This window comes from Rattus norvegicus, chromosome 6 (assembly GCF_021556685.1).
Source record: "Rattus norvegicus strain SHRSP/BbbUtx chromosome 6, alternate assembly SHRSP_T2T, whole genome shotgun sequence".
In the NCBI taxonomy this organism is placed as follows: domain Eukaryota; kingdom Metazoa; phylum Chordata; class Mammalia; order Rodentia; family Muridae; genus Rattus; species Rattus norvegicus.
This window is the reverse complement of record NC_141539.1, coordinates 10,969,598-10,991,486: the sequence shown is the minus strand read 5'-3', so window position 1 is coordinate 10,991,486 and position 21,889 is coordinate 10,969,598. Positions and strand designations below refer to the sequence as shown.

The 21,889-nt window shown below is 38.5% G+C and overlaps 1 long non-coding RNA gene across 1 annotated transcript in view; it reads right to left on the bottom strand.

The window, feature by feature from the left end:
* The window catches only part of LOC148005027 (uncharacterized), a 78,829-nt gene extending 59,195 nt beyond the window's left edge, over positions 1-19,634 (bottom strand). The window contains exons 1-2 of the long non-coding RNA XR_015622195.1: positions 19,501-19,634; positions 10,175-10,245 (exon numbers count right to left, since the gene is read on the bottom strand). This is a non-coding gene — a long non-coding RNA (uncharacterized LOC148005027). The remainder of the gene's footprint in view (positions 1-10,174; positions 10,246-19,500) is intronic.
* Between the last annotated feature and the right edge of the window lie 2,255 nt (positions 19,635-21,889).

Genomic DNA, 21,889 nt, shown 5'->3' with positions numbered 1-21,889 from the left:
CAAGTGTGAGATTAAAATTTGACAAGGCTTTTAGCTGTTGGAGCTTTGAATGAATGGCCTAAAGAAATTGACAGGTCAGGTTGATGGTAAGATACATAAAAGCCAGTAGGCTAGGACCAGCTCCCCAGCTTGGCAATGTCTTGCTTTGTTTCTTGTGCATTTTCAAGCCTGAATCTCCAGATACTATCTTTCTTTCTAGTTTCTATAATTTGACTGTTTATATCCCTTCAAAACATTCACAGATTGAGGCTTCATGACTAATATGAAGGTGGTAAAAGATGGGCAACAGAATTTTGAGCCTTGGTTAATTTAAGATGGGACATTCCTTATTGAAACGGTCCCAGAAAACCACTTTATTCTATTCACTGGATGACAGTCCAATGAAAAAGGGACCACCTATAGGTGAGGAGGAAAGTCCTCAACAGAATGGCATTTGCACTCCTTGCTCTTAAATGATTTTTCATCTCCATAATAGAAAGAGATAAATGGCCGTTGCTTGCATACACTGTGTGCACCTATTTCCAGCATACAATGATGCAATCAGTTTACTTCTATTTGCTTTCCCAGAGCACTTTCTGCTGTGTAGCCTCAATGTGCCTCTTTCATACATGTCTCCTTTTCTGTACTTCCTTGAAAACTACCCATACATGGACTGTAATAAACGTCACCCCAGGGCTGGAGAGATGGCTCAGCAGTTAAGAGCACCTACTGTCCTTCCACAGGACTTGAGTTCAAATTCCAGCAATCACATGGTGGCTCACAATCATCAGTAATGAGATCTGATGCCCACTTCTGGTGTGTCTGAAGACAGCAACTCAAATACAAAAGGAAATAAATCTTGGGAAAAAAAGTCACTCCAACCAGCTACAATTTACTAATTTATTTGTAAACAAGGTAAGTTTTTTTTTTACATTGTTAAAATAATAATCCATGATGTTGTTTTAGTGGCAGATTTTTGTTGAGAATGCTAAAAATTTAGCATTTTACTAAAAGAGGGAAAATACTTCTGGATAGCCAGATTTTTTTTTTTTTTTTATTAAATTGAGTATTTCTTATATACATTTCGAGTGTTATTCCCTTTCCCGGTTTCCGGGCAAACATCCCCCTCCCCCCTCCCCTTCCAGATGGGTGTTCCCCTCCCAAACCTCCCCCCATTGCTTCCCTCCCCCCCATAGTCTAGTTCACTGGGGGTTCAGTCTTAGCAGGACCCAGGGCTTCCCCTTCCACTGGTGCTCTTACTAGGATATTCATTGCTACCTATGGGGTCAGAGTCCAGGGTCAGTCCATGTATACTATTTAGGTAGTGGCTTAGTCCCTGGAAGCTCTGGTTGCTTGACATTGTTGTACATATGGGGTCTCGAGCCCCTTCAAGCTCTTCCAGTTCTTTCTCTGATTCCTTCAATGGGGGACCTATTCTCAGTTCAGTGGTTTGCTGCTGGCATTCGCCTCTGTATTTGCTGTATTCTGGCTGTGTCTCTCAGGAGCGATCTACATCCGGCTCCTGTCAGTCTGCACTTCTTTGATTCATCCATCTTGTCTAATTGGGTGGCTGTATATGTATGGGCCACATGTGGGGCAGGCTCTGAATGGGTGTTCCTTCAGTCTCTGTTTTAATCTTTGCCTCTCCCTTCCCTGCCAAGGGTATTCTTTTTCCTCATTTAAAGAAGGAGTGAAGCATTCACGTTTTGATCATCCGTCCTGAGTTTCGTTTGTTCTAGGGATCTAGGGTAATTCAAGCATTTGGGCTAATAGCAACTTATCAATGAGTGCATACCGTGTATATCTTTCTGTGATTGGGTTAGCTCACTCAGGATGATATTTTCCAGTTCCAACCATTTGCCTACGAATTTCATAAACTCGTTGTTTTTGATAGCTGAGTAATATTCCATTGTGTAGATGTACCACATTTTCTGTATCCATTCCTCTGTTGAAGGGCATCTGGGTTCTTTCCAGTTTCTGGTTATTATAAATAAGGCTGCAATGAACATAGTGGAGCACGTGTCTCTTTTATATGCTGAGGCATCTTTTGGGTATATGCCCAAGAGAGGTATAGCTGAATCCTCAGGCAGTTCAATGTGCAATTTTCTGAGGAACCTCCAGACTGATTTCCAGAATGGTTTTACCAGTCTGCAATCCCACCAACAATGGAGGAGTGTTCCTCTTTCTCCACATCCTCGCCAGCATCTGCTGTCACCTGAGTTTTTGATCTTAGCCATTCTCACTGGTGTGAGGTGAAATCTCAGGGTTGTTTTGATTTGCATTTCTCTTATGACTAAAGATGTTGAACATTTCTTTAGGTGTTTCTCAGCCATTCGGCATTCCTCAGCTGTGAATTCTTTGTTTAGCTCTGAACCCATTTTTTAATAAGGTTATTTGTTCCCCTGCGGTCTAATTTCTTGAGTTCTTTGTATATTTTGGATATAAGGCCTCTATCTGTGGTAGGATTGGTAAAGATCTTTTCCCAATCTGTTGGTTGCTGTTTTGTCCTAACCACAGTGTCCTTTGCCTTACAGAAGCTTTGCAGTTTTATGAGATCCCATTTGTCGATTCTTGATCTTAGAGCGTAAGCCATTGGTGTTTTGTTCAGGAAATTTTTTCCAGTGCCCATGTGTTCCAGATGCTTCCCTAGTTTTTCTTCTATTAGTTTGAGTGTGTCTGGTTTGATGTGGAGGTCCTTGATCCACTTGAACTTAAGCTTTGTACAGGGTGATAAGCATGGATCGATCTGCATTCTTCTACATGTTGCCCTCCAGTTGAACCAGCACCATTTGCTGAAAATGCTATCTTTTTTCCATTGGATGGTTTTGGCTCCTTTGTCAAAAATCAAGTGACCATAGGTGTGTGGGTTCATTTCTGGGTCTTCAATTCTATTCCATTGGTCTATCTGTCTGTCTCTGTACCAATACCATGCAGTTTTTATCACTATTGCTCTGTAATACTGCTTGAGTTCAGGGATAGTGATTCCCCCTGAAGTCCTTTTATTGTTGAGGATAGCTTTAGCTATCCTGGGTTTTTTGTTATTCCAGATGAATTTGCAAATTGTTCTGTCTAACTCTTTGAAGAATTGGATTGGTATTTTGATGGGGATTGCATTGAATCTGTAGATTGCTTTTGGTAAAATGGCCATTTTTACTATATTAATCCTGCCAATCCATGAGCATGGGAGATCTTTCCATCTTCTGAGGTCTTCTTCAATTTCTTTCCTCAGTGTCTTGAAGTTCTTATTGTACAGATCTTTTACTTGCTTGGTTAAAGTCACACCGAGGTACTTTATATTATTTGGGTCTATTATGAAGGGTGTCGTTCCCCTAATTTCTTTCTCGGCTTGTTTCTCTTTTGTATAGAGGAAGGCAACGGATTTATTTGAGTTAATTTTATACCCAGCCACTTTGCTGAAGTTGTTTATCAGCTTTAGTAGTTCTCTGGTGGAACTTTTGGGATCACTTAAATATACTATCATATCATCTGCAAATAGTGATATTTTGACCTCTTCTTTTCCGATCTGTATCCCCTTGATCTCCTTTTGTTGTCTGATTGCTCTGGCTAGAACTTCAAGAACTATATTGAATAAGTAGGGAGAGAGTGGGCAGCCTTGTCTAGTCCCTGATTTTAGTGGGATTGCTTCAAGTTTCTCTCCATTTAGTTTAATGTTAGCAACTGGTTTGCTGTATATGGCTTTTACTATGTTTAGGTATGGGCCTTGAATTCCTATTCTTTCCAGGACTTTTATCATGAAGGGGTGTTGAATTTTGTCAAATGCTTTCTCAGCCTCTAATGAAATGATCATGTGGTTCTGTTCTTTCAGTTTGTTTATATAATGGATCACGTTGATGGTTTTCCGTATATTAAACCATCCCTGCATGCCTGGGATGAAGCCTACTTGATCATGGTGGATGATTGTTTTGATGTGCTCTTGAATTCGGTTTGCCAGAATTTTATTGAGTATTTTTGTGTCGATATTCATAAGGGAAATTGGTCTGAAGTTCTCTTTCTTTGTTGGGTCTTTGTGTGGATAGGTATAAGAGTAATTGTGGCTTCATAGAAGGAATTCGGTAGTGATCCATCTGTTTCAATTTTGTGGAATAGTTTGGATAATATTGGTATGAGGTCTTCTATGAAGGTTTGATAGAATTCTGCACTAAACTCGTCTGGACCTGGGCTCTTTTTGGTTGGGAGACCTTTAATGACTGCTTCTATTTCCTTAGGAGTTATGGGGTTGTTTATCTGGTTTATCTGTTCCTGATTTAACTTCGATACCTGGTATCTGTCTAGGAAATTGTCCATTTCCTGAAGATTTTCAAGTTTTGTTTAATATAGGTTTTTATAGTAAGATCTGATGATTTTTTGAATTTCCTCTGAATCTGTAGTTATGTCTCCCTTTTCATTTCTGATTTTGTTAATTTGGACACACTCTCTGTGTCCTCTCGTTAGTCTGGCTAAGGGTTTATCTATCTTGTTGATTTTCTCAAAGAACCAACTTTTGGTTCTGTTGATTCTTTCTATGGTCCTTTTTGTTTCTACTTGGTTGATTTCAGCTTTGAGTTTGATTATTTCCTGCCTTCTACTCCTCCTGGGTGTATTTGCTTCTTTTTGTTCTAGAGCTTTTAGGTGTGCTGTCAAGCTGCTGACATATGCTCTTTCCTGTTTCTTTCTGCAGGCACTCAGCGCTATGAGTTTTCCTCTTAGCACAGCTTTCATTGTGTCCCATAAGTTTGGGTATGTTGTACCTTCATTTTCATTAAATTCTAAGAAGTTTTTAATTTCTTTCTTTATTTCTTCCTTGACCAGGTTATCATTGAGTAGAGCATTGTTCAATTTCCACGTATATGTGGGCATTCTTCCCTTATTGTTATTGAAGACCAGTTTTAGGCCGTGGTTGTCCAATAGCACGCATGGGATTATTTCTATCTTTCTGTACCTGTTGAGGCCCGTTTTTTTGACCAATTATGTGGTCAATTTTGGAGAAAGTACCATGAGGAGCTGAGAAGAAGGTATATCCTTTTGCTTAGGATAGAATGTTCTATAAATATCCGTTAAGTCCATTTGGCTCATGACTTCTCTTAGTCTGTCGACATCACTGTATAATTTCTGTTTCCATGATCTGTCCATTGATGAGAGTGGGGTGTTGAAATCTCCCACTATTATTGTGTGAGGTGCAATGTGTGTTTTGAGCTTTAGTAAGGTTTCTTTTATGTATGTAGGTGCCCTTGTATTTGGGGCATAGATATTTAGGATTGAGAGTTCATCTTGGTGGATTTTTCCTTTGATGAATATGAAGTGTCCTTCCTTATCTTTTTTGATGACTTTTAGTTGAAAGTTGATTTTATTTGATATTAGAATGGCTACTCCAGCTTGCTTCTTCTGACCATTTGCTTGGAAAGTTGTTTTCCAGCCTTTCACTCTGAGGTAGTGTCTGTCTTTGTCTCTGAGGTGTGTTTCCTGTAGGCAGCAGAATGCAGGGTCCTCGTTGCGTATCCAGTTTGTTAATCTATCTGTTTTTATTGGGGAGTTGAGGCCATTGATGTTGAGAGATATTAAGGAATAGTGATTATTGCTTCCCATTATATTCATATTTGGAGGTGAGGTTATGTTTGTGTGCTTTCATTCTCTTTGTTTTGTTGCCAAGACGATTAGTTTCTTGCTTCTTCTAAGGTATAGCTTGCCTCCTTATGTTGGGCTTTACCATTTATTATCCTTTGTAGTGCTGGATTTGTAGAAAGATATTGTGTAAATTTGGTTTTGTCATGGAATATCTTGGTTTCTCCATCTAAGTTAATTGAGAGTTTTGCAGGATACAGTAACCTGGGCTGGCATTTGTGTTCTCTTAGGGTCTGTATGACATCAGTACAGGATCTTCTGGCCTTCATAGTTTCTGGCGAGAAGTCTGGTGTGATTCTGATAGGTCTGCCTTTATATGTTACTTGACCTTTTTCCCTTACTGCTTTTAATATTCTTTCTTTATTTTGTGCGTTTAGTGTTTTGACAATAATGTGACGGGAGGTGTTTCTTTTCTGGTCCAATCTATTTGGAGTTCTGTAGGCTTCTTCTATGTCTATGGGTATCTCTTTTTTTAGGTTAGGGAAGTTTTCTTCTATGATTTTGTTGAAGATATTTACTGGTCCTTTGAGCTGGGAGTCTTCACTCTCTTCTATACCTATTATGCTTAGGTTTGATCTTCTCATTGAGTCCTGGATTTCCTGTATGTTTTGGACCAGTAGCTTTTTCCGCTTTACATTATCTTTGACAGTTGAGTCAATGATTTCTCTGGAATCTTCTGCTCCTGAGATTCTCTCTTCCATCTCTTGTATTCTGTTGGTGAAGCTTGTATCTACAGCTCCTTGTCTCTTCTTTTGGTTTTCTATATCCCGGGTTGTTTCCATGTGTTCTTTCTTGATTGCTTCTATTTCCATTTTTAATTCCTTCAATTGTTTGATTGTGTTTTCCTGGAATTCTTTCAGGGATTTTTGCGATTCTTTCAGGGATTTTTGCGATTCCTCTCTGTAGGCTTCTACTTGTTTATTAATGTTTTCCTGTGTTTCCCTAAGGGAGTTCTTGAAGTCCTCCAGCATCATGATCAAATATGATTTTGAAACTAGATCTTGCTTTTCTGGTGTGTTTGGATATTCCGTGTTTGCTTTGGTGGGAGAATTGGGCTCCGATGATACCATGTAGTCTTGGTTTCTGTTGCTTGGGTTCCTGCGCTTGCCTCTCACCATCAGATTATCTCTAGTGTTACTTTGTTCTGCTATTTCTGACAGTGGCTAGACTGTCCTATAAGCCTGTGTGTCAGGAGTGCTGTAGACCTGTTTTCCTCTCTTTCAGTCAGTTATGGGGACAGAGTGTTCTGCTTTCCGGCGTGTAGTTTTTCCTCTCTACAGGTCTTCAGCTGTTCCTGTGGGCCTGTGTCTTGAGTTCACCAGGCAGCTTTCTTGCAGCAGAAAAGTTGGTCTTACCTGTGGTCCCGAGGCTCAAGTTCGCTCGTGGGGTGCTGCCCACGGGCTCTCTGCAGCGGCAGCAACCAGGAAGATATGCGCCGCCCCTTCCGGGAGCTTCAGTGCACCAGGGTTCCAGATGGCCTTTGGTGTTTTCCTCTGGCTTCCGAGATGTGTGTGCAGAGAGCAGTCTCTTCTGGTTTCCCAGGCTTGTCTGCCTCTCTGAGGGTTTAGCTCTCCCTCCCACGGGATTTGGGTGCAGAGAACTGTTTATCCGGTCTGTTTCCTTCAGGTTCCCGCGGTGACAAGGTAAGTTTTAAATAGCTATCACTGTTTCACATACAAACTGGTTACATAAAACTAGGTTTTATCTGATCAAATTAGATTTTGAATAAAGCAATAATTTTAGATTATTTTCGGTGATTTTTAAGAAATATTTCTATTAAAAAGCCCTAATTTACTAAAGAGAATGTGGTGTGAAAAAAACTTATGAAGGGAGTGTTCCGTGACTGAAGGGACAATCAGGACACTGCACATCACAAAGCAGAGAAGACAGAGTCTGCAGACTGAGGCCCCGAATGCTGCATGTAGAACCGATGAGCATACAATTGTAGAGGGATGTTCAACAAATCATAGGAAGATATTCTGGGCCTGAGAAGGGCCATAGGATAAAATGTCCTATGTTCAAAATCAAGTTGTAAAATGAAGATAAGAAAATTAAGCAGAAGTTTAAATTCTCTTATGATGATGAATTCTGCATTTCCTTAAAGGTTAAAATATCTGTGATTTGGTATTTTCGCAATTTTGAACTTGATTCTTCCATCACCAGGTTAGTTTTCCTATTGGTAATCCAGTATTGCCTGTGTTTGTATGTTCAATGGTAATAAAATCCTTAAATCTGATGATCGTCCACTAATACAAAGAATGTTACATGTATAATATAGAGATGATGTTGTTATTTTAGGTCAGAGGCTGAGAGATTATGAATGGAGTCAAGTCAAAGCACAAAACCTCCTAGGATGGTTTATATACTCTGAAGACAGTGAAGACAGGTATGTATATTTAATTCAGTTTAAGCTTGAAAAAAGAACCATGAATAAAGCCAGTCTCCAGTTCACTGATTTTTAATGAGAATTTTGTACTATAAATAGCCACATTCCTTCCAAAGGGAGTTTAGTCAGGTGTTTTTGGTTTCGGTGCGTCTTTTGTTTGTTTGCTTGTTTATTTGTTTGTTTTGTTGTTGTTTTGGTACTCAGTTGAGAGTGTTCAGACCATGAAAACCATTACAGAAAAACACAGCCAATCAAAATGCGATGTTGTGAAGCCCAGTTTATATGAATACATCTATAAAACAACTCCCATGCCAAAGACTCAGAGAACATTGTGAAAGAGGAGGCAAAAATATTGAAGACCCAAGAGGATCAGAGAGTTTACTGTGAGGTTGTGTCTTCCAGTCATTTCAGAATAAAGTCTTCCCCATATAACTGCCTAAATATGGGTTGAAGAAAGACAATTCCAACTGACACACTAAACCGGACAAGAAAAAGCCCACTCTGCCTTAATCCTTCACGAAGACCTACAGGCAACCAAGGAATGCTGAGATTGGGAGAAATAGTCTTTTTCAAGAAGAACACACTAATTGGCCACCCAATACCAAAAGATTGGCCCTGAAAAAATATACATAGGTAACATTATACAGAATTAGGAAGTTATATTTAAGGATATATATGTTTATGTATGTGTACATATACCTATGTAGTATGTATATGACTATATAATTCATGTGTATATGATTATACATCTTGAATACATATAGACAAAGATACATATATACATATATGTAACAAACATTAATAAAAAAGAGGCCATAATTTGAAACAAGGAGGGGTATATGATTGAGTTAAAGGAGAAAGAAAAGGGAGGAAGTGATATAATTATACTTTCAAAAAGAAAATATGTATAAGAGAAAAAATATAAATGTAAAACAAGACAAAAAGAAAATGTGTGGGCTGCAAGGCCAGGTTAACATAAGCATCTGAATAGGGGTTGCCCATTAAGGTAGGAAGACAGTGTCCAGACCTTTTGGAGCCTTCCCTTAAAACTTTGCAATTGCTGACTCGTTTTTCCAAAGGGGTAGTTTATTTCTCATTCACTTTTGCTACAACTTTTCCCACAAGCTAGCCTTTTTTATTGTCAATAAACCTCAGAAACTGCTCAATGCTGCTAACTTGTGTGCTCTCCCATGGTGAGCCAGGTAACTTTAAAAGTGGTCAGAAAGTACTCGTGTCTTCTTTCTTTCATGCTTTCTCAAAATATCATAAAGATATAAGACACTTACAAGGGGGTATGTGTTTGTCTGTGGAGGGGTGTTTACAGGGTCAGTGATTAGAAGCCACTTGGTGCATTAATAAAACCAGTTCAGCAGTCATGGGCAGACTTTAGAAAACTCTCCTTAAATCTAACGCAGTTCCTGAAGTCAAAGGTAGACAAGGGATGTTGTTCTTACTATCACCAATAAGATAGGTATTTCTGGCCTTTGTAGATTCCCAGTAAGCAACACTCATCTCAAATTATCAGTCTAAATGTTCCGGTTGCCTGCACACATTTCTTTAGCTTTCCTGGATTTCCTAGCTATACTGAAATAACCTTCTCTCATACAACGATTATGCTTCTAGTGCTTGGTTAGTCTGAGTCTAATTCCCTAATAAGCTATGCCTGCAGTCATTTCTACAGCATGAATACCAGGAACATTTGTTATTGAATGAAGCCCTTAACAGTCATTAACTGCTGTTAAGCCACAATTAGATCAGCTTTCTTCACACTGTAAAGCCATTGGAGCACAACTGATGTTCAGGGAAATTATTGTAACATTCTTTACATTTTTATTGTTTCAAAACAAGAATCTGATCTTGTGTGTGCAGGATGAATTTTGTGTAGTCTTGTAAATTATGTTACATACTATGTCTAGGACATGAATGATACTTTATAAATGACTCCAAGCTTACTTAATTTGAAGAATTTCCAATGGCTGCTTATGCTTAGCTTTCCCTAACTAGCTATGAATGTATATATAAAGTTTGTGTATATTAGTATAGCAATCAAGAATAAGCAATTGAAATGGTTTACAGAAAATGAATGAGCTCTTATCAAATGTTTGATGTCTTAGAAATCTGAAGAATACAGTAAGTTTTTATTCATTGTTTAAAGCTATAGGAATTATTTGGGCAGTGTGTATGCATTACCTTTTAGTGTGGGTTAAATTATGAAGAGTTGAGAGCTTCCGTCAGCAGTGTACCTTCTTATGTTTCTATGTCTGCTGAGAGAAAAGGGAGAATCTGTACCATAAAGAAGAAACAAATGGCGCTGAGATAACATTTCCTCTCTATATCACGCTGGGTCATGCTGCAAGTTGTGAAAATCCCCTCTTATAATTAACTAAATAATGCAATATTGTCATTTTTACATCAAAATAATCTCAGTTAATCTGTCACTTCTGTTAACAAGAATGTATTGCCTTTAAACAAAGTTAACTCTCCAAGATACTGTGGAAATTACTTAACAATTTTGCAAAATGATGCCCACAATTATTTAATCCATCATCTCAATGATGTGTTGAGTTGAATGATGTGATGACGAGCATAAATCATGACACATCCATTCTAGGTTGTTTGCTTCCATGAGACCTTGCCACAGTGCTATAGCTTTGTGCTTCTCAACAATGCAGTTAATGTTTTAGTCTATTTCGATGGTTATGTAATGAAGACAAATGGCGGGTACTGCTTAACAAACTCGTGGAGAAGATTACATGAAATAAAATCTTCAAAGTGCTTATCCTGTGACTTGTAGTGTAGTAAAATTCAGAAAATATTAGTCAAAATATATAGACTGAAGAGTAGAAACATGAATGAAAGAATTAGTAATTATATCAAGTAATTCAGAATGCCTTTAGATGAATAAAGATGAACAAATGAGCTAGAAGTTTTATACTTGAGTTCTCCCCAAGTCTCTGCTATTTATTATTCATGTGCCTTTGTATCAGTTTTTTATTCCATGGAATACCTCTGTCTCCTTACTATACAATGAGTAAAATAATAGTGTAATTGATATGATCCTCATAAAGCACTCAGTCACAGTGACTGTAAAACTTATGCTATTGGTTTGCCATTTATTCAGCAGTTATCATTACATAAAACATATAGCATAATGACAGAGGTGAGCACCTCTCCATTGAAGGAAATCAGGAGATTGCAGAGATCATTTCCACTCTGACAGGTATACGTAAAAAACAGTTTGCAAGTGTATGTGACCCAGGTCCCTCTTTAGCATTCCTTACTGTCCTTGCTATCTTAGTGATCATGCTTCAACACATGATGATCTGCTACCCACAAAGCAATAGTGGATGAACAAACAAAAACGATAGGACCCCATTAAGGCACATATCCTGAAATGGAGATAAATTAAGAGGCCAACTTCAAATGCTCAAAATTCAAAATGATCCACACAAGCAGCACTTCAAAATCTAGAGTTCTTTATAGTAGGCAGCTGTGTCCCAAACATTCCTTAAAGGGGAAACTGCTGCTAATATTGTAGTTCCAAAGATGATGTAACAGAGGGGGCTGAGTTGTCTGACTATAGCCATGTGTCAAGACATAAGCAGACATTGCCTTTCTCTATTTCCCCCACATTCCCCATGTCTTCTGTAATTTCTGTTTTGCATCTTTCTGTTGACTCTCAAAGCATTCTTACCACAAGATTTGTACAAGAACTTCAAGTCTTTGAAGAAAGAAATTGAAAAATCACCTCAGAAGCTGGAAAGATCTCCCATCCTCATGGATCAGCAGAATTACGGTAGTAAAAATGGCCATCTTACCAAAAGCAATGTACAGGTTCAATGCATTCTCCATCAAAATTTCAACTCAATTCTTCAGAGAGATAGAAATAGAAATTCTCAAATTTACTAGAGAACTTCTGGAAGAATCACCATTCCTAACCTCAAACTCTACTACAGAGCAACAGTGACAAAAAACACATGGTTTTGGTTTTGGTACAGAGGCAGGCAGGTAGCTCAGTGAAAGAGAATTGAAGACCCTGAATTAAATCCACACACCTATGGTCACCTGATCTTTGACAAAGAAGCAAAAGCCATCCAGTGAAAAAAAGACAGCATATTCAACAAATGGTGCTGGCTCAAGTATTGGTCAGTAGTAGAGGAATGCAATTTGATCCATTCTTATTTCCTTGTACAAAGTTCAAGTCCGAGTGGATCAAGGACCTCCATATAAAACCAGATACACTGAATCTAATAGAAGAGAAAATGGGAAAGAGCCTCAAACACATTGGCGCAGGGGGAAATTTCCTACATAGAACACCAATAGCCCAGGCTCTAAGACCAACTATAGACAAATGGGATCTCATAAAATTGAAAAGCTTCTGTAAGGCAAAGGACACTGTCAATAGGACAAAATAGAAATCCACAGATTTGGAAATGATCTTTAACAATCCTATATCCGATAGAGGACTAATATCCAAAATATACAAGGAACTCAAGAAGTTAGACTCCAGAGAAACAAATAATCCTATGAAAATTGGGGTATAGAGCTAAACAAAGAATTCTCAACTGAGGAATCTTGAATGATTGATAAGCACCTAAAGAAATGTTCAACATCTTTAGTCATCAGAGAAATGCAAATCAAAATGACCCTGAGATTCCACCTCACACAAGTCTGAATGGCTAAAATAAAAAACTCAGGTGACAGCAGATGCTGTTGAGGATGTGGAAAAAGAGGAACACTCTTCCATTGCCAGTGGGATTGAGCACCCATCTATACCACTCCTGGGCATATACCCAAAAGATGCTCCAATGTATAGTAAAGACACATGCTCCACTATGTTCATAGCAACCTCTTTTATAATAGCCAGAAGCTGACAAAACCCAGATGTCCCTCAATAAAGGATGGATACAAAAAATGTGGTACATTTACACAATGGACTACTACTCAGCTATTAAAAACAATGAGTTCATGAAATTCAAATAATTACTTTTTCCAGAATGGGTATTACTGTACATGTCAGTCACTCTGTGCTCAGCATCCCAACAGTGACCCAGAGGATACAGTCTGATCTGGGTTCATTTTACCACTCTTATTTTGCCTTGCTCCTTCCATGTCTAGTCATTCCTAAACTGGCATAAATCAGTTACATTTACTTCTCCAGGCTTTAAGCTCCCTCTGTATGGAATTCGTTCTATGAGATTTTATGAAAAATAGTTTTAACCCCCTTTTGGTGAAATATACTTTTTTTTTATATGCTGTGCTTATGTCTCTATTTACTCCATTATTTTTTATCTTTATTAACTTGAGTATTTCTTATTTACATTTCGATTGTTATTCCCTTTCCCGGTTCCCAGCCAACATCCCCCTAACCCCTTCTCCTCCCCTTCTATATGGGTGTTCCCCTCCCCGTCCTCCCCCCATTACCGCCCTCCCCCCAACAATCGCTTTCACTGGGGATTCAGTCTTAGCAGGACCAAGGGCTTCCCCTTCCACTGTTGCTCTTACTAGGCTATTCATTGCTACCTATGAGGTCAGAGTCCAGGGTCAGTCCATGTACAGTCTTTGGGTAGTGGCTTAGTCCCTGGAAGCTCTGGTTGGTTGGCATTGTTGTTTGTATGGGGTCTCGAGCCCCTTCAAACTCTTCCAGTCCTTTCTCTGATTCCTTCAATGAGGGTCCCATTCTCAGTTCAGTGGTTTGCTGCTGGCATTCGCCTCTGTATTTGCTGTATTCTGGCTGTGTCTCTCAGGAGAGATCTACATCCGGTTCCTGTCGGCCTGCACTCCTTTGCTTCATCCAACTTGTCTAATTGGGTGGTTGTATATGTATGGGCCACATGTGGGGCAGGCTCTGAATGTTTTCTCTATGGTGTTGATAACAATCAAAAATATTTATTTTATTTTTAATAATCTACCATTTTCTTTCATACAAGTGATTACAGTTCAGGGAATATCTATCTTTTATTTGTTGTTTTGTGCAAAGTCCCTAGAATATATATATATATATATATATATATATATATATATATATATCATATATAAAAGTGTCAAAAGACATTTTTAGATTGGATAAGTGAAGAAAATCACGTTTTTACGTTGCTGAAAGGCTTAATGAGCATCTCAAAAAATAATAGACTCTTTTATCCCCTCAAAGGACCATACTTTTCTGGAAGTTCTAGAAGCACATGTCTCTTGGGTTCCAGACAGCCAGATGAAATCTTTCAAAGAAATGTCACTATTACTATTAGGTCCTGGTTGTAATTTCATAAACTCCCTATGGGTATAGTTAATCTGAGTCCCCTTTGAAAAAATGTCAATTACCTCTTGGTTTTTACTTTCCCTAGCACCATGATTAATTCTCACTTCGTTTTCCTTAGCCTGAACTTCAGAGCCACACTTGCTTTCTTCAAACCAATTACTAAAGCCAACATGATTCCCTGGCAGGACTGCCTAACTTCAGTTGCCTTGCCCCTTTTGAAGTTAAATCCCCTCTGCCCTTCTCAGATTATCTGAGGAGATTGCGTGTGAGGATTTATTGGTTTTGTTGTTCTATTTCAGGATGAACATTTTAGTTTATTCTAATGAGAGGTGAAATAAATTTGCTAATGACACGAATAATTATAAGTGTAAACAGCAGCTGAGTGCCTGACTCCTGGGACGATGCCTCAATAAAGAAACAAACCCTGTGGAAGCCAACAAAGAGAGAAAATGACAACCACAGTCAAAATCTTGTTTCCCTCCTTGCAATTTATACTGCAGACTGATTTCTAATGCTGAATCCTGAGACAAGTGGCAAGGAAGGATCCCTCCTTAAGCATTAAGATTCCAGTTCACTCCATATGAACAACAATGCCAAGCAACCAGAGCTTCCAGGGACTAAGCCACTACCTAAAGACTATACATGGACTGACCCTGGACTCTGACCTCATAGGTAGCAATGAATAGCCTAGTAAGAGCACCAGTGGAAGGGGAAGCCCTGGGTCCTGCTAAGACTGAACCCCCAGTGAACGTGATTGTTGTGGGGAGGGTGGTAATGTGGGGAGGATGGGGAGGGGAACACCCATATAGGGGGATGTTGACCTGGAAACTGGGAAATGTAAATAAGAAATACCCAATTTAATATAGATGGAAAAGAAAAAAATTCCAGTTCACAGAACCACTAGATTGCTGGCAAAGGTGTATTGCAAAAGTGTTGGATTCTGAATAACCATAGAAAACTCCATGATTATACTCTCATTGTTTAATATATACCACTATCCTTTTGATAGGGATTTGCAAGGAAACAGATGAGGAGCCATGACCTCCTCAAGTCTTTGAGCGATGACAAGGCTAAAAACAACTACTGCCGAGATGGGGTCAGGACTGGGCATGGAGGCACAGGCACAAATGGCTGTGAAGCTTAATTGATGGAGACACCATGATTCCTCCTATTGTCAGGACATGGGAGAAAGGTAGGAAATGAATATAAATTGTGTAAAATATGAAATTAAAAGGCTTTGTATTTCTGTGGGGAGGAAATTGGGATAAGATTTGAAGATGAGTCAAAGAAGTGAATGCTATGGATCTGATTCAGTATTAACATTTTTCAGAAAATAATTATCAGAGGCAGAACAGGGAAAGTGGATAGATTGGTCTGAAAGTTACATAAAATCAGTATTTCAAAAAGCCTTGATTCTCAGGGCTGGATGTTTGTTTCTGAGAAATATGGAATATCTGAAGAGGTGGTAGTATAATGGGGGCACAATATGCTCTCTAAAAAACTAAGATTCTGTCAAGGATTTTCAGGAGACATGGGAAAGAGCTACATCCTCTCTTTATGCCATAATCTCCCTTGACCTCTGTTTTCCAGAAACCACTTAGAAATTATCAGGCCCTTGTAAGTAATTTTATAATGAAATCCAGAGTCTGATAGTAATTATATTATTATTTTCTCTACTCTTGGTTGAGGAAACTGAGGCCAAGAGAGATTAAAATAACAGCCATTGAGACAAAATGAGCAAGAGAGAGAGAGAGAGAGAGAGAGAGAGAGAGAGAGAGAGAGAGAGAGAACAGTGGTAGGCTTTTACAGTAGTACACCAGTAGATATTTGTTTAATGTGCTTTGGCCTGGAGTCAATTAATTTGAATCGCTAACAATGTAACAAAGATCGATGAATTAAATAAATAATTAGCATTGTTAAATACATTGTCAAATACTTTGGTAGTTTTACTTAAATATTTCTCAATTGCTTTGTTGTAATAAATGAACAGAAATCAAAGAGGATTAAACAGAAATAGTGTATGCATTCTGTGCTTTCAAGGCTCTGCTTTCTTGCCAAAGAATGGAGAACCTAAAACACAAAGAAAGAGAAAACCTCATTTTGGCTGTAGGTGGATACGCTTCCTTATATTGCATGAGAAATAGATTGCTTTAGAAAGGGAGTGGAAGAGTGATGTCTACCTTAAGGAAGCATTCTCACTGATGCCATTAAGGCTTCCTGTTTGTTTCACTTAACAGCGATTCTGCTTTATTTTTACACAGTGTGCATGCAGAAGTCAAATATAAAAATGGTGTAAGCACTCTTATTTAGATTAGTGAAAAAAATGTGCGACATCACTGCCTATCGTCTTACTGACCTATGTAGAGACAATTGCAGTTACAAAAGTGCTCAAAGACTTTAACGTGGGACATCATTGTGCAAAAAGCAGCAACAATCCTCATTTTCTTTCTACTCTTCAAAGTAGCAAGTTTTCATGGCCCTAATAACTTTTTCTGCTTTTCTTCCTGACCAGTTATTAAGTCTAAGAGTAAACATTCATTTCCTATTGATCTTTTGGCTAGTCTCTGTTACAGGTACCTGGGACAAGCACCCAGCTGATAATCCATGGATTAAGTAGGGCTAGACAGCATCATCAGGAACACTTTGTTATGATTTACCTAATGATGCACATATGAATCTATTTTATTTTCACATCTAAGCCACAAAGTTCTCTTAAGTAGAGAAAATGGAGGGTATAAGACTTGTGTATTACTAAAGTTCATATTTTATTTTTAATATGAAATTAGAAAAATCTACACAAAAACACATTGAATTAAAATATCAGAAAATAATCCATTTCTGGTTGACTTAAAACCACTAGAAATCTGTACTGTTTTAACTACTGGATACCATATTCATTCAACGAAATGTAGACAGCATATGCTTCATTTTAGTCCCCCTCCCCCAGGCTGAAACTTCATTAGAAACTTGATCAAGAACTTTCAAAGTGTGAATTGTACTTTATTTAGCAATTCACATCCTAGGAATGAAATTTAGTTAGACTATCTGAGCTCAGCCTTCAGAAGCAGTTTCTGAGGCAAGAATTTAAGAAAGTGTCTGCGAATAGAAAAAAAGTAGATTTTAAAAGAGAACGAATCTACGTATCAGTTTACAGTTCAGGAGAGCTTCACTGTGGCTATATGCGCAGCGGTGCTGCGGTGTGAGTGTGCTTAATGTTTGCACCAACTGGAGGCCCAGAATGAGGTTTTCATAGGCCCGGATCTGCAAAGTCAGGTGTTGGCTAATGATCCTCCAGCTTTTGGTTTGTGTAGTGAAACAGATTCAGGAGGCCCAGAGCAGTTCCCCGAAAAAAAAAGTTGTTGCAAGAAGCAGTAGATGACTGAAATTTCATCAAAGTCCAAGAAAGCAGTCTGCAAATCTAAATGGAAAGTTGTTCCAAACAATAAAGTAGTTGCAGTGTATAGAAAGCAATGTCACATGTGGACCAAAAAAAGAGCAAGACAGAGCTAAGCAGTTCTGAGGAGAAGGAGTTTATATAAGGGAGATAAAGAAGCATTTTAAATGTAAAAGACAAGTGGAAACATTCAACAGAACAAAGAGTTGGAAGAGTTGAATAAATGCTGTCACAGACCGAAGGAACATGCTTTTCCAGAGGAAATAGTATAAATAGCATAAGTGGAGAGAACATGCCTGCTATGTGTGAATAATACAGTCTGAGATGGCCAGCAATAAAGGATAAGTCAAGTAATGGGTCAAAGAATGAATAGAGGGACTACAGCTTAGAAGGAAGTATTAAGGTCTTATAGAGGGTGGTGAGAAGCCATTGCAGGATCTGAGCAAAAGTGCAGTGTGATCTGACTTAAATTACCTAAAAGAATCCAGTGTGCTGACATTAGATCGAAGGCTGGATAAGACAGATGCAAAATCATTTGGAATCCACTGCAGTAAGTCAGACAAATGCCCGCTATGAAATGGACCATGCTCATCACATTGAATATGGGTGGTATTCTCTAGGTTGTATTAGTATGAACAGAAACCAACAAAATTTCCTGGTCAGTTGAATCAGAGGTAAGATGACAAGGATGATTTGAAGTTTGGGCCTGAGAACTTATGTTAAATGGTCAGTTAACTGAGATGACTTTATTCCCATTTGGAAAAAATAGATAAAGAAGACTAAATCATGTGATTAGCGCAGAGAAGGAACTGCTGAAACTCAGAACACATACTAATGAAATAACAAAGTAATGAAATAGACAATAAAATAATGACTAGCTATAAACCTGATTATTGGAGGGCAATTTGATTAATAAATCTGTAATAATATTGATCAAGAAAAAAAGGAAAAACAGAAATTACCAGAATCAGTTAAGACAGGGTACATTACAGGTCAAAGAATTAATAGTTTTAAGTCAATAATTGAATTTATACTTTATAAACTTTCTTTAAAATAAATATAAAGCCAGGTAATTTCCTGGACATAGTCTATAAACATGCAAGGAAAGTGTATTACTAAATATACATAAATATTTCAAAACACTCAGCAGGCAGAGAATATGTCCCAATTCACACATAAAATATTTTAATATTTAAACCAGCACAGAAAATACAAGATCACCAAAATCAATATCCCTCAAGGGTATTTATATATTTAGAGAGTCAAATTCAACTACAAGAACGCACGCTGGAAACAAGCGCTTCCTTTGGATTGTGTGTAGTGCAGTTAGGACAGTCCCCACCCAGATCCAGGAGGGGTTGACTTGGATTGCTAATGCCATCCAAATCAGCATGGAGACGCATGACTATTGACTAAGAAGTGGAGGCAGAATTAGAAGTTCAGAATCCCCTCAACTACAGAGTGAGTTTAAGGCTCAAGGACAGCCTCGCATACATAAGAAACCCTCTACCCAAAGTCCAATAAAGCAAACTCACACCAATGAGCTTCACCTCCAGTTCTCACTTGGTGACGTTCCTTTCCCAAACATTTGGAAGCCAAGTCAACATTCTTAAGTGATGTGTCTACTCTTGGCTAAGTCATTTTCCTCTATAGATGAGTGATATATGATTTATAGGCTCAAAGAATCATATCCTTCATGAAACCTTTGGACCTTTGTGATATCAGTTTTTTGTCCTTTTTGTCTCATGGGAAGTGAATATGCAAATTATCCTATACATCCATAAAAAGACCACGTCAGTGTGTATATGAATAGAATACCCAAGCCTGTGTGTCTAGAACCAACTTTTCTCAAGTGGTAGAACCTACCTGTTGTTCAAAACCAGGGCTCCCTCTACACAGAACCACTCAAACTTGCACTTGAACCACTCTTCACCACTGTCTGGTAGGCACTGTGATTCCACCTTTTCCAAACACTGATGCTGTAGGGAAGAAGCATTTATCTAGAAGGAATAACAAGAGAAAGCCTTTCACAAAGGAATCTCTATGTATAGTTAGACCTATTACCAATCTATTACCCATTACCAATCTATTACCTATTACCAATCTATTACCCATTGCCAATCTATTACCTATTACCAATCTATTACCCATTACCAATCTATTACCTATTACCAATCTATTACCTATTACCAATCTATTACCCATTACCAATCTATTACCCATTGCCAATCTATTACCTATTACCAATCTATTACCTATTACCAATCTAGTTCTTCTGGTGGCCACAATTCAAGGTTTGGAAAATGTGAATCGTTCTGCCTTTCTTCATGTTCACTGACTGTAACTTGCCCTTCTTCTCTCTACCATAAATTTAGAATGCTCATTTCTTCAAAACTTTATTTCAAATCCCTCTTAAGTCTTTAATTCCTACTTACACTCTTCCATACATTATTGCAAAACAGAAGCAAGGGACAAATATCACAGCTGTTGGCTTCTCTCCGTGTCTGCTTATCCTGACCTTCCTTTGATTACAGTAATTTTCTTACCATTCACCAAGATCAATTCCTTTAGATTTCTTTTGGGGTCCATACACCCACATAAGATTTTATTTATTCAGTGACTATATCCAGATTGGGCCAATATTAATTTCTTTCGTAAGGTTCATTCCCTTCCATATACAATGCTGTTCTTGCAATTCCCATGCTGGAATGGAACCTTCAGGCTCTTGCTTCCCATGCCTTATAGCCCTGCAGCCTTTCTCAACAGAATTTCCTGTTTCAAATGTACTTTTTATTCAGCATCCAAATTAACCATTCTGTCTTTTGGTGTTTCCACCCTTTCCCACGTTTATTGATTCTGTCTGCTGCTGTTGACCATCTCTTCTCACCACGTTCTTCTGTCCCCAGTAGTCCCTTTCCATCTTCATATTTCATTTATTCTTCCACCTATCCCATTTCCTGACGCATATCATACTGCCACATACCTATCAAATGCCAGTACTCATTCTGGTAAGGTTAATAAATAAATTGTTACAGATGTTCATTTTACATAAGGCAGCAGTTACTCACATTTTGCATTTGACCAAGTTGCTGTCATTTTGTAATCTTTCAGCACAAATCAGAGGGAGTCTAGCATCCCTTCCTTGAAACATCTTCACATCTTTCATGATACAATTCATGTGGCTTTTCCTGTTTAAACAAGTGTTTTCAGCTTGTTTCACCTCCATGGCCTAGTTTCTAATGTGAGAACAAGCTAGGCCTCTCACCTTTCACTTTGTGATATTCCACCTCTGTACTTAGTTTTCTCTGAGGCAATTTTGAGTACAGACAGGCAGAATGAATATGAGAAATCTTTCCTGTAGCTATTATCTACATATGATTATTTTACTCATAATATTTCATTACATAGATTTCATCATGTAGCATTTCATTCTTTATTCTAGGGTATTTGTACAGCATAAAATATACATGGCTGCAGAGTATAATTACAAAGTAGAAGATAACGTAGTCAGTTACTTCTACTTCAGATAATATGATACCACATTATACTACAATAGTGATAGTAATATGTTTGAGAGCAGAAACAATAATACAGATTTTCTTTAAAATGAAGGAAGAAAGAAAAGAGAAGGCAAGGGTATAGGATCATTTATGAGGCCCACTTGGCTTGGATCGTGCATCTTTCTCCCCCCATAATATGTCCAGCAGCTTTAGAACACTTACTACCTACAGATACACCCTACCCTGAACAAGGCAAATGGCAACTCATTAGAAAACTGGACCTCATACCTGAGAATGCAGATGTCCATGCACTTGATAGCTCTGGTCAGTGCAGCATGTAGACTAGCGTATCGCCTCCTGAGTGTCTTGTTGGAAGTGTGCTCTTAAAAGAACCTGTAAGAGAAGCTTGAAAGGTAGCTCACCAGTGCCTCGGATCTCACAGGATCTCACAGGACGACTGCTGCTTCCTGCTAGCCGGTCTCATTGTCCTTAGGCAGAAGCTCTTGTTGGGACTGGTGCATTGTTCTTTGCTAACACTCTCTTTCCTGTAGCCATACTAGTTTAGCGTGTACTTGAGGTACTAGTGGATTGTGGGTTTCTTTCTGATCTGAGGAGGGGCAGGGGATGGCTTGGGTACTGTCTTCTTGGGCTTCCCAGACCTTCTCACTCAAGTTGGGTTCCACTGAAAGTCCAGCCAGCTCCTACAAGGCTCTGGTGCTGGCAGTCACGTATCAAGGAAGGAACCTTCTTCCCAT